The 16076-nt window shown below is 43.5% G+C and overlaps 1 protein-coding gene across 1 annotated transcript in view; it reads left to right on the top strand.

Moving 5' to 3' along the window:
- Positions 1-16076, top strand: part of LOC139542833 (plexin-D1-like) — a 138357-nt gene that overhangs the window by 97220 nt on the left and 25061 nt on the right. The window lies entirely within an intron of this gene.

Below are 16076 nucleotides of genomic sequence, written 5' to 3'. Positions count from 1 at the left end.
AGAATGCAATTGAACAAAGCTGAATAAAATAGAAAGGATATTTTCTCCAAATAATTTCCAAGGGAGTGCGCACATGTGGCTATTCTGTGTTGAGTGATTACCAAAAAAACAGGTCCTCCTATATGCATAATTTAGAGTTATTTATGCAATTTTAGTTGTGATACAAACATTGAGCTATATGTTTTGAATAAAAAAATAATAATTGGCCTGCATAATGCGACTCTAATGATGATTTGAAAAAAGTAGCATGAAAGGCATGAGCTCTGCTTTGTTTCTTGCGCAGGCTGTACACACTTCATCAGTCTCTCATTCACAATTTGAAAAGCACTTGATAATATTCTCATCAGGCCTCAAATTTCCCTGTGGCATCCCCCTTAAGCACCTCTCACTCACATGGCTCTCTCAGATATCTAAATTCTTATTAGCCAATGCCCATCATGTAATTGTTAGGGCTGTTGTCCTCCTCCTCCTCAGATGAGGAGAGGAGAGAAGGATCTTCAGACCAAAATGCAGCTTGAGGGAAATAAGCCATCTTTTTATTTATAACGCTGATGGCAAAACAAAACACTTTCAAAAATACAAAACAAGAAAACGACGTAGACGAAACCTGAACATAAACTTACATAACTAAACGTAAACTCACGGACAGGAAACAGACGACATCAAAATAAACGAACAGCCAAACAGTCCCGTATGGTACATACATACGACGACACAGGAGACAATCACCCACAAACAAACAGTGAGAACACCCTACCTAAATATGACTCTTAATTAGAGGAGAACGCAAAACACCTGCCTCTAATTAAGAGCCATACCAGGCAACCACAACCAACATAGAAACAGATAACATAGACTGCCCACCCAAAACACATGCCCTGACCATAAACACATAAAAAACAACATAAAACAGGTCAGGACTGTTACAGAACCCCCCCCTCAAGGTGCGAACGCCGGGCGCACCAGCACAAAGTCCAGGGGAGGGTCTGGGTGGGCAGTTGACCACGGTGGTGGCTCCGGCTCAGGACGCTCTCCCCACACCACCATAGTCACTCCCCTCTTCTGTCTACCCCTTCCACTGACCACCCTAAAACTACCTTCCCCTAAATAAACGGCCAGCACCGGGACAAGGGGCAGCACCGGGACAAGGGGCAGCACCGGAACAAGGGGCAGCACCAGGATAAGGACCAGCACCGGAATAAGGGTCAGCACCGGGACAAGGGGCAGCACCGGAACAAGGGGCAGCACCGGGACAAGGGGCAGCACCGGGACAAGGGGCAGCACCGGGACAAGGGGCAGCACCGGGACAAGGGGCAGCACCGGAACAAGGGGCAGCACCGGGACAAGGGGCAGCACCGGAACAAGGGGCAGCACCGGGACAAGGGGCAGATCCCGGCTGAAGGACTCTGGCAGGTCCTGTTTGGACGGCTCTGGCAGGTCCTGGCTGGACGGCTCTGGCAGGTCCATGCAGGCTGACGGCTCTCGACGCTCATGGCAGACTGACGGCTCTCTACGCTCATGGCAGGCTGACGGCTCTCTACGCTCATGGCAGGCTGACGGCTCTCGACGCTCATGGCTCTCTGACGGCTCTGGCTGCTCATGGCTCTCTGACGGCTCTGGCTGCTCATGGCTCTCTGACGGCTCTGGCTGCTCATGGCTCTCTGACGGCTCTGGCTGCTCATGGCTCTCTGACGGCTCTGGCTGCTCATGGCTCTCTGACGGCTCTGGCTGCTCATGGCTCTCTGACGGCTCTGGCTGCTCATGGCTCGCTGGCGGCTCTGGCAGATCCTGTCTGGTTGGCGGCTCTGGCAGATCCTGTCTGGTTGGCGGCTCTGGCAGATCCTGTCTGGTTGGCGGCTCTGGCAGATCCTGTCTGGTTGGCGGCTCTGGCAGATCCTGTCTGGTTGGCGGCTCTGGCAGATCCTGTCTGGCGGGCGGCTCTAGCGGCTCCTGTCTGGCTGACGGCTCTAGCGGCTCCTGTCTGGCGGATGGCTCTGTAGGCTCATGGCAGACGGGCGGCTTTGCAGGCTCATGGCAGACGGGCGGCTTTGCAGGCTCCTGGCAGACGGATGACTCAGATGGCGCTGGGGAGACGGATGGCTCAGATGGCGCTGGGGAGACGGATGGCTCAGATGGCGCTGGGGAGACGGATGGCTCAGATGGCGCTGGTGATACGGATGGCTCTGGCCGGATACGGCGCACTGTAGACCTGGTGCGTGGTGCCGGAACTGGAGGCACCGTGCTAATGATAAGCACCTTCCTACTAGTGCGGGGAGCAGGAACAGGGCACACTGTACTCTCAAAGCCTACTCTATCCCTGATGCGAGGTACCGGCACTGGTGACACCGGGCTGAGGACAAGCACATCAGGATTAGTAGGGGGAGAAGATACAGTGTGTTCAGGGCTCTGGAGACGCACAGGTGGCTTAGTGCGTGGTGCCGGAACTGGAGGCACCGGGCTAGATACACGCACTACAGGGAGAGTGCGTGGAGGAGGAACAGGGCTCAGGATACGCACTGGTAGCCTAGTGCGTAGTGTATACACTGTAGGTACTAGGCTGGGGCGGGGAGGTGGTGCCGGAAATACCGGACCGTGGAGGCGTACTGGCACTCTTGAGCATTGAGCCTGCCCAACCTTACCTGGTTGAATGCTCCCGGTCGCCCGACCAGTGCGGGGAGGTGGAATAACCCGCACCGGCCTATGTAGGCGAACCGGGGAAACCATGCGTAAGGCCGGTGCCATGTATGCCGGCCCGAGGAGACGCACTGGAGACCAGACGCGTTGAGCCGGCCTCATGACACCTGGCTCAATACCCAATCTAGCCCTACCAGTGCGGGGAGGTGGAATAACCCGCACTGGGCTATGCACTCGTACAGGAGACACCGTGCGCTCTACTGCGTAACACGGCGCCTGCCCGTACTCCCGCTCTCCACGGTAAGCCTGAGAAGTGGGCGCAGGTCTCCTACCTGCCCTAGGCCCACTACCTCCTAGCCCCCCCCCAATAAATTTTTGGGAATTACTTACGGGCTTTTTGGGCTTCCGTGCCAGACGCGTTCCCTCATAGCTCCGGTTCCTCTCTCCGGTAGCCTCTGCTCTCCCCAGTGCCTCCAGCTGCTCCCATGGCTTTTCGGGCTTCCAGCCACGTCTCCCTGCTGCCTCCTCAAACCACCGCTCCTGGGCTTTAGCTGCCTCCCTCTCTTCCTGAGAGCGGCGATTCTCTCCTGCCTTAGCCCAGGGACCTTCTCCATTCAATATCTGTTCCCAAGTCCAGAAGTCCTTGTTGCCCTGTCGAGCTTTCCCTTGCCGCTTGGTCCTAATTTGGTGGGTGATTCTGTTAGGGCTGTTGTCCTCCTCCTCCTCAGATGAGGAGAGGAGAGAAGGATCTTCAGACCAAAATGCAGCTTGAGGGAAATAAGCCATCTTTTTATTTATAACGCTGATGGCAAAACAAAACACTTTCAAAAATACAAAACAAGAAAACGACGTAGACGAAACCTGAACATAAACTTACATAACTAAACGTAAACTCACGGACAGGAAACAGACGACATCAAAATAAACGAACAGCCAAACAGTCCCGTATGGTACATACATACGACGACACAGGAGACAATCACCCACAAACAAACAGTGAGAACACCCTACCTAAATATGACTCTTAATTAGAGGAGAACGCAAAACACCTGCCTCTAATTAAGAGCCATACCAGGCAACCACAACCAACATAGAAACAGATAACATAGACTGCCCACCCAAAACACATGCCCTGACCATAAACACATAAAAAACAACATAAAACAGGTCAGGACTGTTACAGTAATCAGGTCCTTCTCACAGGCATCTCAGCTCCGAAGTAGGCTGAGAGGGAAGACAGACACATCTGGGACGCAACTGCGCGCATCCTTCTTATCGAATTCCGATGCGCATATTGAAAATGTTAGAAGAACTGTCCAGTTTATTTTCGTCAGCCAACAAGATGAGTAGGCCTAACGAACAGCAAAAGCACTAGCCTATGTCAATCTAATATCTCCCATTGTACAAAAGTCAACCTATTCTATTCTGTCCGAGAAATAAATATTCCAAACATAGTCTGGGACAGTTGTGGGATGCGATAGCCACTAGCATCAAAAACACTTTTAAAAGCCATGAGGCTGATGCAACAGATCAGAACGTTTAGCTTAAGATGTTGATAAACTATTAGGCTATTTCTATTTCTTCACATTATAAGCGCAGCAATGTGCACACGTCAGTAGGCTATAAGCGCGAATGTTCCAAAATGCAATCAATTAGCGGGAAAACAGCATAATCGCATTTGCAGTCACTTTTGAGAATGCATGTAATGCTTTATTATAAATGTGCATTTTTATGGTGAAAATTATCTTCCCCAAACTTGAAACTCACGCGCCGCCTATGTACAGTGCATTCGGAAAGTATTCAGGCCCCTTGACCTTTTCCACATTTTGTAACGTTAACAGCCTTATTCTAAAATTGATTAAATAAACCATTTTTCTCATCAATCTACACACAATACCCCATAATGACAAAGTGAAAACAGGTTTTTAGATTTGTTTGCACATTTATTAAATATAAAAAACAGAAATACCTTATTTACATAACTATTTCAGACCCTTTGCTATGAGACTCGAAATTGAGCTCAGGTGCATCCTGTTTCCATTGATCATCCTTGAGATGTTTCTACAACTTGATTGGAGTCCACCTGTGGTATATTCAATTGATTGGACATGATTTGGAAAGGCACACACCTGTCTATATAAGGTCCAATATAAGGCTCTTGTCTATCAGAGCAAAAGTCAAGCCATGAGGTCAAAGGAATTGTCCGTAGAGCTCTAAGACAGGATTGTGTTGAGGCACTCCACTAATCGGGCCTTTATGGTAGAGTGGCCAGACGGAAGCCACTCCTCAGTAAAAGGCACATGACAGCCCGCTTGAAGTTGTCAAAAGGCACCTAAAGGAATCTCAGACCATGAGAAACAAGATTCTCTGGTCTGATGAAACCAAGATAGAACTCTTAGACCTGAATGCCAAGATAGACCTGAATGCCAAGCGTCACGCATGGAGAAAACCTGGCAGCATCCCTACGGTGAAGCAGGGTGGTGGCAGCATCATGCCATAATGAGGTTTAAGGAGGGACTGGGAGACTAGTCCGGATCAAGGGAAAGATGAATGGAGCAAGGTACAGAGAGATCCTTGATGAAAACCTACACAGGACCTCAGACTGGGGCCAAGGTTCACCTTCCAACAGGACAACGACCCTAAGCACACAGCCAAGACAACACAGGAGTGGCTTTGGGACAAGTCTCTGAATGTCCTTGAGTGGCCCAGCCAGAGCCCGAACCCGATCGAACATCTCTGGAGAGACCTGAAAATAGCTGTGCAGCGACGCTCCCCATCCAACCTGGCAGAGCTTAAGAGGATCTGCAGAGAAGAATGGGAGAAACTCCCCAAATACAGGTGTGCCAAGCTTGTAGCGTCATACCCAAGAAGACTGAAGGCTGTAATCGCTGCCAAAGGTGCTTCAACAAAGTACGGAGTAAAGGGTCTGAATAGTTATGTAAATGTCATATTTCATTTTTAATTTGCAAAAAATGCTAAAAACCTGTTTTTGCTTTGTCATTATGGGGTATTGTGTATAGATTGAAGAGGGAGCAAAACAAATGAATCAATTTTAGAATAAGGCTGTAACGTAACAAAATGTGCAAAAAGTCAAGGGGTCTCAATACTTTCCGAATGCAATGTATGCCAGTTAGGCTCTACACTGGTTGGTAAGTGGATTCATTTGCTTAATTTTAAGAAGATATTTGCCCAGTTTAGTTGTGATACAAACCGTATCAACATACAGGCCTATGGGCTAGGCTACATGAGGTGGGTGACTAGGATTTTAAAAAGTTGCTAAAAAAGGGGATGCACTGTTTCTTGCCTTTCTGCACACGCTGGGCATCATTCACAAGTGAAAATACATCGTTCACAAGGGAGAGGCTAATATTGTCACCCATCAGACTATTCTTAATTTAATATTGTCTTTACATATGGTAAATAATATATGTGTGAAATTAGTTTTGATTTAGAATGGACCATTATCATGCTCCTGTCTAGGAACAGGGCCAGGGGGAAAAATACATGTAATCTATGCACTTAAATAGCGAATGGAGGACGCTTTTCCCGTGGATATTTTTTATGGCAGTCAGGTAGACTATACTCCTGCTGTAAAGCGAAGAAATGTGCTTCATATTAGGGAAGGTGAGAAATAAATATAGTCGGCCTACCCTATTGAAAGCTCATGAGCTCATGGGCTCTCATGAAGTGTTTGATTAGATTTCGATTACATTTGCATTGATGTCAGAGTGATTAGAGGGACAATAGAGTTCTGAGTACCAGGCAGTTGGCATGTTTGGTAGGCTACTAATGACCATCAGCAGCATCAGAGCTTGAATAAGCCTAGTTATCGTGACTAAATGGTCACATGGAATTTGACTGCGGTCATGACTCGTGACTGCCTGTGTGGCGATAATACGGTCACCGTAACAGCCCTACCTGGCCAAGGCTACATGAGGGAAGACAGAAAACATGGACCATCACCTAGAGATAGGGCTTTTGTGTATATGTGTACATGTGATGGCAGCAGTTGAGAGGTTTATGCTTAGTAAGTGTGACTCACAAAACACACAGACTAAGTAGTGATCACTCACTCACACACACACACACATACACACACACACACACAAACATGGTGGTGACACACGGCTTCTGTAATGTATACCCTGAAGGAGTGAAACGGTGGGAGTGTGAGAGGAGAGGGGAAACGAGAGGAGGGAGGAGAGGGGGGGAGAGGAGAGGAGGGGGAGGGGGAGATGAGAGAAGAGGGAGAGGAGGGAGGAGGAAGGGAGAGGAGAGAAGGGAGGAGAGGAGGGAGAGGGGAGAAGAAGGGGAGAGGAGGGGGGAACGAAGGAGGGCCAGTCTGAAGGCCACAGAATGTCTGAGCATAGATAAATAGGGATGAATAGAGAAAGAGAAATGGAGGGAGAGAGGAAAGGAGGGAGGAAGATGGCCATGAGTCAGGGATGTGTCTGTGGAGAGATGTGTGGGAGGAGGGGAGGTTTGTTGGAGGACACAGACAGCTGTGTGGGTGAGACCAGGGTAAGTGTGTAAGGGGTGAGGGATGGGTTTGGGAAGGGCAGAACAGAACAGGAGGGAGGAGTGTAGAAGGGAAGAGGGGAGAAGGGAGGGGTAAGGGAAATTGCAACGCTAGGGTTGTGGGGTTTGATTCCCAGTATAAAAAATGTATGCACTTGCTACTATAGACCCTCTGGATAAGAATGTCTGCTAAATAACTAAAAAGTAAATGTAATGTACTATGGTGGCAGTGGAGAGATTGACATATTGCAGGGACCATCATTCTAGATGAATGAGAAGAGTTTGGTATGTGTGGGAGTGATTAGGGACAGTTCGAAATTTGCTGGGGTGGGTGGTCCAAACTAGAGGAGGGTTGTCTAACTTGTTTTTTTGCTTTGGGGAGGGTTGTGTGCTTTTTTTATTGGGTACAGGGGAGGGTAGTGCGTCTTTTCCCTGGTTTACATTCGCACTTTTGCAGGTTTTACTATATAATTTATTCCTTCCTTGTAACGTGTATGCTGGGAGTCGGGAAGCAAGTTCAGGGAGTGTATTTAACTTCTTACGGCTGAGATCGGCTGAGATCCCGTTAACGGGATCGACTTGACAACAGCCAGTGAAAGAGCAGGGCGCCAAATTCAAACAACAGAAATCTCATAATTAAAATTCCTCAAACATACAAGTATTTTACACAATTTTAAAGATAAACTTGTTGTTAATCCCACCACAGTGTCCGATTTCAAAAAGGCTTTACGACGAAAGCACACCATCTGATTATGTTAGGTCAGTACCTAGTCACAGAAAAACACAGCCATTTTTCCAGCCAAAGAGAGGAGTCACAAAAAGCAGAAATAGAGATAAAATGAATCACTAACCTTTGATGATCTTCATCAGATGACACTCCTATGACTTCATGTTACACAATACATGTATGTTTTCATCGATAAAGTTCAGATTTATATCCAAAAATCTTAGTTTACATTGGCGCGTTATGTTCAGTAATGTTTTGCCTCCAAAACATCCGGTGATTTTGCAGAGAGCCACATCAATTTACAGAAATACTCATCATAAATGTTGATGAAAATACAAGTGTTATGCATGGAACTTTAGATAGACTTCTCCTTAATTCTTATGGCTGCAGTCCCGTTAACGGGATCGATATGACAACAGCCAGTCGAAGTGCAGGGCGCCAAATTAAAAAAACAGAAATCTCATAATTAAAATTCCTCAGACATTAATGTGTCTTATATCATTTTAAAGGTAATCTTGTTGTTAATCCCACCAAAGTCTCCGATTTCAAATAGGCTTTTCAGCGAAAGCACTACAAACGATTATGTTAGGTCACCACAAAACCACAATAATCACAGCCATTTTTTCCAGCTAAAGATAGCTTCACAAAAACCAGAATAGAGATAAAATGAATCACTAACCTTCGATTATTGTCATCAGATGACACTCATAGGACTTCATGTTACACAATACATGCATGTTTTGTTTGATTAAATTCATATTTATATAAAAAAATCTGAGTTTACATTGAGGCAACTAGATTCACTAGTGGCAAAAACATCAAGTGACTTTGCATAGGCACATCGTTTCAACAGAAATACTCATAAATATAGATGATAATACAAGTTATACACATGGAATTATAGATATACCTCTCCTTAATGCAACCGCTGTGTCAGATTACAAAAAAACTTTACGGAAAAAGAAACCCACGCTATAATCTGAGACGGCGCTCAAAAGTAAAACACCACAGCCGCAAAGATGGCGTCAACATAAACAAGAAAATATATTATAAATATTCCCTTACCTTTGATGATCTACATCAGAAAGCACACCAGGAATCCCAGGTCCACAATAAATGTTTGTTTTGTTCGAAAAAATCCGTTATTTATGTCCAAATACCTTCTTTTGTTAGCGCGTCTGGTTTACATATCCAAACGCTAATTCTGGTCAGCGTTATATCGGACAAAAACTTCAAAAAGTGATATTACCGGTCGAAGAAACATTTCAAACTAAGTACAGAATCAATCATTAGGATGTTTTTAACATATAGCTTCAATAAAGTTCCAACCGGAGTATTCTTTCTTGTCTTCGTGAGCAATGGAACGCAAGTGAGTACCATGAGGAAAAAGCATGATCAGAAAATGGCTGCTTGATGGACACCTGACTGATTCTGCTATCATTCTCTCCCACAACACCATAGAAGTCTCATTATAATTTCTATTGATGGTTGACATCTAGTGGAACCCCTAGGCAGTACACAATCATTCATATCTCAAGGGGATTTCATTAGGGACTCTGGTGAATACATACAAGATCAGATTTCTGACTTCCTGTTTTGATTTCAACTCAGGATTTTGCCTGCCAATATGAGTTCTGTTAATCTCACATACATAATTCAAACAGTTTTAGAAACTTTAGAGTGTTTTCTATCCAATACTAATAATAATATGCAAATATTAGCAACTATGACTGAGGAGCAGGCCGTTTGATATGGTCACCTTTCATCCAAGCTACTCAATACTGCCCCTTCAGCCATAAGAAGTTAATGCAACCGCTGTGTCAGATTTCAAAAAAACTTTACGGAAAAAGCACACCATGCAATAATCTGAGTACGGCGCTCAGACACAAAAACAAGCCATACAGGTTTGACATGTTGCCATGTTGTACCCGCCATGTTGTGGAGTCAACAGAAGTCAGAAATAGCATTGTAAATATTCACTTACCTTTGATGATCTTCATCAGAATGCACTCCCAGGAATCCCAGTTCCACAATAAATGTTTGTTTTGTTCGATAATGTCCATAATATGTCCAAATACCTCCTTTATGTTTGCGCGTTTAGTTAAAAAAATCAAAATTCACTACGCGCAGGCACACTTAGTCCAGACGAAAAGTCAAAATATTCCATTACAGTTCGCAGCAACATGTCAAACGATGTATAGAATCAATCTTTAGGATGTTTTTAACATAAATCTTCAATAATGTTTCAACCGGAGAATTCCTTTGTCTTTAGAAAGGAGAAGGAACGCAGCTACCTCTCACGGGGACACGCCTGAGTGAGCTCATGGCACTCTGCCAGACACCTGGTTGAAACAGCTCTCATTCCCTCATCCTTCACAGTAGAAGCCTGAAACAAGGTTCTAAAGACTGTTGACATCTAGTGGAAGCCTTAGGAAGTGCAATATGACACCATATACACTGTATATTCGATAGGCAATGACTTGAAAAACTACAAACCTCAGATTTCCCACTTCCTGGTTGGACCTTTTTTGCCAGCCATATGAGTTCTGTTATACTCACAGACATCATTCAAACAGTTTTAGAAACTTCAGAGTGTTTTCTATCCAAATCTACTAATAATATGCATATCTTAGCTTCTGGGCCTGAGTAGCAGGCAGTTTACTCTGGGCACCTTATTCATCCAAGCTACTCAATACTGCCCCCAGCCATAAGAAGTTAATAACTAAATGAACATAGAGCAAAACAAGAAACAAAGGTAGCATACAGACATTTTCCCCCCCGTTACTTTTACCCCTTTTTCTCCACAATTTCGTGGTATCCAATTGGTAGTTAGTCTTGTCTCATCGCTGCAACTCCAATACGGACTCGGGAGAGGCGAAGGTCGAGAGCCGTGCATCCTCCAAAACACGACCACGCCAAGCCGCACTGCTTCTTGACACACTACTCGCTTAACCTGGAAGCTAGCCACACCAATGTGTCGGAGGAAACACCTTGCATCTGTTGACCGTGTCAGCGTTCACTGCGCCCGTACAGACATGAACACTGGAACAGAAACAATAACGCCTGGGGAAAGAACCAAAGGGAGTTACAGATATAGAGAAGATAATCAGGAAGGTGATGAAGTCCAGATGAGTCTGATGAGGCGCTGGTGTGTGTAACGATAGTCACAGGTGTGCGTAATAATGAGCAGCCTGGTGACCTAGAGCGCCGGAGAGGGAGTATACGTGACAATCCTAGCAAATTGTCCTCATCTGCTTGCATGCGCCTCCCCTATATGAAGATGTTTTGGTACTTCCCTTATGCACTACGCTTTTCCACATGCTAACGTTTACTATACCACAGTACAATATAGTCTACCAGTCTAACTGTCTATCCTGCCCTCTATCCACCATTCATAGTGAATAGTGGTAGGTGGATCATTGGTGACCGACCGCCTTGATTCAGTCTTAAGTAGCAACATTTTAAATTGTTTTTTACATTGGACAAAAGCAGAGACACAGAGTTACAAAATGGTATATCATACACTGCATTTGAGGAACAATGGAAAAGTAATTCTGCTTTGAAAGTTGATAAACTTGTAACCTGACTTTTGAGAAAATTACCTTTGAATGTCTTGGTACCTACTGGAGAGATCTTCTTTGTCTGCACCCATTCTGCATCATTTACACCCTCTTAAGCTTTAGCCCCACCGATCTCTTTATGGGTTGACCCGAGCGTTCTGTCCTAACAACAGCAGTCAAGAACCCAAGCTAACTGGTTAACTTTGGCTAGCTTACTAGCTACTTCCAGACACAAATGAGAGAACAGCTTACTGACTATTTTACTCGCCCTAGCAGAGCTGGTTAGGCAATTTTATGTTATCCAGAGTGATTGCAACTGTGCTGCTGGCAACAATTTACGCTTTTTTGCCAATGTTTACTGACACGGGACATATTCAACGGGTGTTGAGCGTTCGTTATCTGCGCTTTACCAGCTACGTCTATCAACAGTTGTCGCAGTGACATTCTATTGAAATGGTTACTTGCATAGTAGAGTCTTTTGCAAGCTAGGTAAACAATGAACAATAATCCCAATTTAGAACGTTACTACCCTGCATGAATCTGCAGGTAGCTAACCAACCAGGTTCAATGTTAGCTAGCTAACATTAGGCTATAACTAGCAAAGCAAATGGCACTGAAATACGAATAATAAGATCATACATGTAACGTTAGCTATCAAGCCAGCCAGCTAATGTTAGCTAGCTAGCTAACAATACACTTTAACTTGAAATGGAAACAACTTTCTGTCAAAATTAGAAACGTGTAATATCTGAAAATGTAGCTAGCTAGACTTTCTTACCCGTATACATCATGGATGGATGCTACTCCCTGTCACGGATGCCATGGTTGCCCTTAGTTTGAAGATGTAATCCGAAGGCAGGGGTTTTCTCCATCTCCTTAGCTATCATACTCTAATTAAACTGATTTCAAAACTCGGTCCTCCAGAAAGTGGAGAGCAACACTTATGCAGTTCTACTACGCGATATATATATATTAACCTCTAACGAGCCTCTACCCCGGGTCCGGGATCACCCCCCATCCCCCCACACACTGATTAGCATAGCTAGCATAGCTTCACAAGTAGATAGTAGCATCTAAATATCCAAGACACCAGATGAAAGATACAGATCTTGTGAATAAAGCCACCATTTCAGATTTTTAAAATGTTTTACAGGGAAGACAAAATATGTAAATCTATTAGCTAAACACGTTAGCAAAATACACAATTTCTTTGTCCACCATTTTTTCTCTCCACCAGTAGCTATCACCAATTCGGCTAAACTAAGATATTGATAGCCAATAACCTATAAAAAACCTCATCAGATGACAGTCTGATAACATATTTATGGTATAGGATAGGTTTTGTTAGAAAAAAGTGCATATTTCAGGTAGAAATCACAGTTTACAATTGCACCGACCATCACAAGACGACTAGAATTACTATAGAGAGCAACGTGTATGACCAATTTACTCTTAATAAAACATTTCATAAGAATAGACAAAGCATAGCAATGGAAAGACCCAGATCTTGTGATTCCAGACAATATTTCAGATTTTCTAAGCGTTTTACAGCGAAAACACAATAAATCGATAAGTTAGCATACCACATGTGAAAACGTTACCAGAGCATCGATTCCAGCCAAAGAGCGCTATAACGTAATCACCGCCAAAATATATTAATTTTTTCACTAACCTTCTCAGAATTCTTCCGATGACACTCCTGTAACATCATTTTACAACATACATATACAGTTTGTTCGAAAAGGTGCATATTTAGCCATACAAAACCGTGGTTACACAATGAAAATACTAGGAAATCAAGCCTCAAAATGTCTGACGTCATCTTTCAGAGTGATCTAGTTTAATTGAAAGCTAATCATATACTTGACTAAAAAATACAGGGTTGACAGGAATCGAAAGACAAATTAGTTCTTAATGCAACCGCTGACTTACATTTTTAAAATTATCCTTACTTTTCAATACAGGGTTCGCCAAGTGACGCGATAACAAACAAAATTGCGAAATATGCGTTTAAAATATTTCGACAGAACAACGATTTATCATATTAAATATTGCTTACTTTGAGCTGTTCTTCCATCAGATTCTTGGGCAATGTATCCTTTCTATGTTGTAATCTTCTTTTGGTCGATAGATGTCCTCTGTCCTTCGAAATGTCCACTAACAACGACCGAGACCCCGAAACGTTCCCAAAGCTAGAAAGTGCACGACAAATAAATTCCTCAGAATCGCACTAAACGGATATAAATTGCTATAAAACGGTTCAAATTAACTACATTATGATGTTTTTAACAACTATAACGACTGAAAACATGACCGGAGAAATATCACTCTCTAAAAAACGATTTGGAAGGAGGCAGGTCTGATGTCCATTTTGCGCATGACGCATGCAGGGAGAGAGCGGTACTTCTACGTTTTCGTGTTTTATAGTGGCTGTGATTGTGCAATAGACTCCATTCAAAACGTGATGACGTACAGACACCCAGAGGAAGACGTAGGCAGTGTCGGTTTCTTCATAGCATTCACTGTCGCCTTAAAAACAGACTCCAGATCAGGGGTAAAAATTTCTGAAATCTGACCCCTGTCATGAAAAGTGCTGTAGATATTGTTCTGTACCACTCAGAGACAAAATTCCAACGGCTATAGAAACTAGAAAGTGTTTTCTATCCAATAATAACAATAATATGCATATTGTACGATCAAGAATTTAGCACGAGGCAGTTTAATTTGGAGACCCAAATATGCTAATGCGGAACAGCACCCCCTATAGTTCCAAGAAGTTAAAAGCCGCGTTAGACAGGATTACCTACACATACTGACCAGTTCAAATAGACAGACGCGTGCTATATGGCAGACCAATCCGACCCATCTCTTGGCATGTCCAGCCCACTCATTATCTCAGACAATCATGGCTAGGGGGAAGGTTGCTGACTTTTTCTCTGGCTAAACCAACTAGGCTCGTAATTTAACAATTTTATTTGTATCTACAGTTGGCATACAAGTTTGTTATTAAGAAATATGAAAGTTCACATATTCCAGAATGCATTTCTGCCCCAAAAAAATGCATTAAAAAAAAGTTTACGTTCAAATGGCTCTCTTGTGAAGTAGTGACACGCGACATATGCCTAGTTTCCTGAAACAAGTCACATTTGTCCAGATCTGCAATAGGCTAACTAGCAATCATACCACATATAAAAGCATTCAAATCTGCATACATTTTCAATATGAATCCACAAGAATCCATTGTGCAAGAAAGAACAGTGAAGACATGAAACACTGAGCTTGTCACGCCCTGACCTTAGAGATCCTTATTATTCTCTATGTTTGGTTAGGTCAGGGTGTCACTCGGGTGGGAAAATCTATGTTTTCTATTTCTTTGTGTTTTTGGCTGAGTATGGTTCCCAATCAGAGGCAGCTGTCTATCGTTGTCTGTGATTAGGGATCATATATAAGTTGTCATTTTCCTTTTGGGTTTTGTGGGATCTTGTTTTCTGTTTAGTGTTCTTTCCTGACAGAACTGTGCGCTTTTGTTTTTGATTTTGTTGTTTGTTGGTGTCATCAATAAAAATACGATGTACGCCTACCACGCTGCGCCTTGGTCTCCTTCTCCCAACGAGAGCTGTAACAGAGCTCAAAAAGCTCCCCTATTGATCTTGTTTAGGGACAATACAATTATCCTACATAGACTAGCCTACAACACCACAATGCAATGAATAATTGCATTATTGTTTTCAAGTGAGTACAAAATTCTACTCTAGGATCAGTGGCGATTTTAGCATGTAAATCTTGGTTTGCAAACTCCCCAAAAATGTTTAGATGCATGCCAACAAAGCCACTACACAACACTAAACAATACATGAATTGCACTATAATGGTGCCAAACAGTGCCCACAAACTGTTTGGGCCTACATAAAGCTGTCCCAACAGCAGAGCTTTCCTTTCAGCATCATGGAGTGAATACTTACCACTGCTACACCTGGCTATCAGCGGAGCCTTGTCTGGCAGCTAAACAGTTCATTCAGCCTCATATACTGACTTTTTAAAACCATAGTTGATATTGCTGGCTTGCTTAAACAAATGTGGTTTCTACTGATTCCTTGTGGTTTTGTGTAAGTCTATAAGAACCTCATTGTCATTCAATAATAACGAAAACCAACATGAGTTTTGACTTTTGAACTATACACAAACATTATTACATTTATGTTCAGTAAATTCATAATGTTTGTTCTTATATGATTAACACTCTCTAAGTAGCTCTAGTTTAAACGAGCTGCAACAAGGTAGGCCTATTCATTCAGCACATTCAAAATGGACACGACAAAAATTCAGATCGATCCAGACAGAGAGCAAGAGAGACGCGGTTAGCCTACCATTTGACGTTTTTTATTAGGCCTACATATTAGGCCGTGCAAAAGTATTCACCCCCCTTAGAATTTTTCCTATTTTGTTGCCTTACAACTTGGAATTAAAATAGATTTTTGGGGGGTCTGTATCATTTGATTTACACAATATGCCTACCACTTTGAAGATGCAAAATATTTTTTTATTGTGAAACAAACAAGAAATAAGACAAAAAAAAATAAAACTTGAGCATGCATAACTATTCACCCCCTCAAAGTCAATACTTTGTAGAGCCACCT

Source organism: Salvelinus alpinus, chromosome 17 (genome assembly GCF_045679555.1).
Source record: "Salvelinus alpinus chromosome 17, SLU_Salpinus.1, whole genome shotgun sequence".
NCBI lineage: Eukaryota > Metazoa > Chordata > Actinopteri > Salmoniformes > Salmonidae > Salvelinus > Salvelinus alpinus.
Note: the sequence above shows the minus strand (reverse complement) of the source record. Positions and strands in the feature narration are given on the sequence as shown.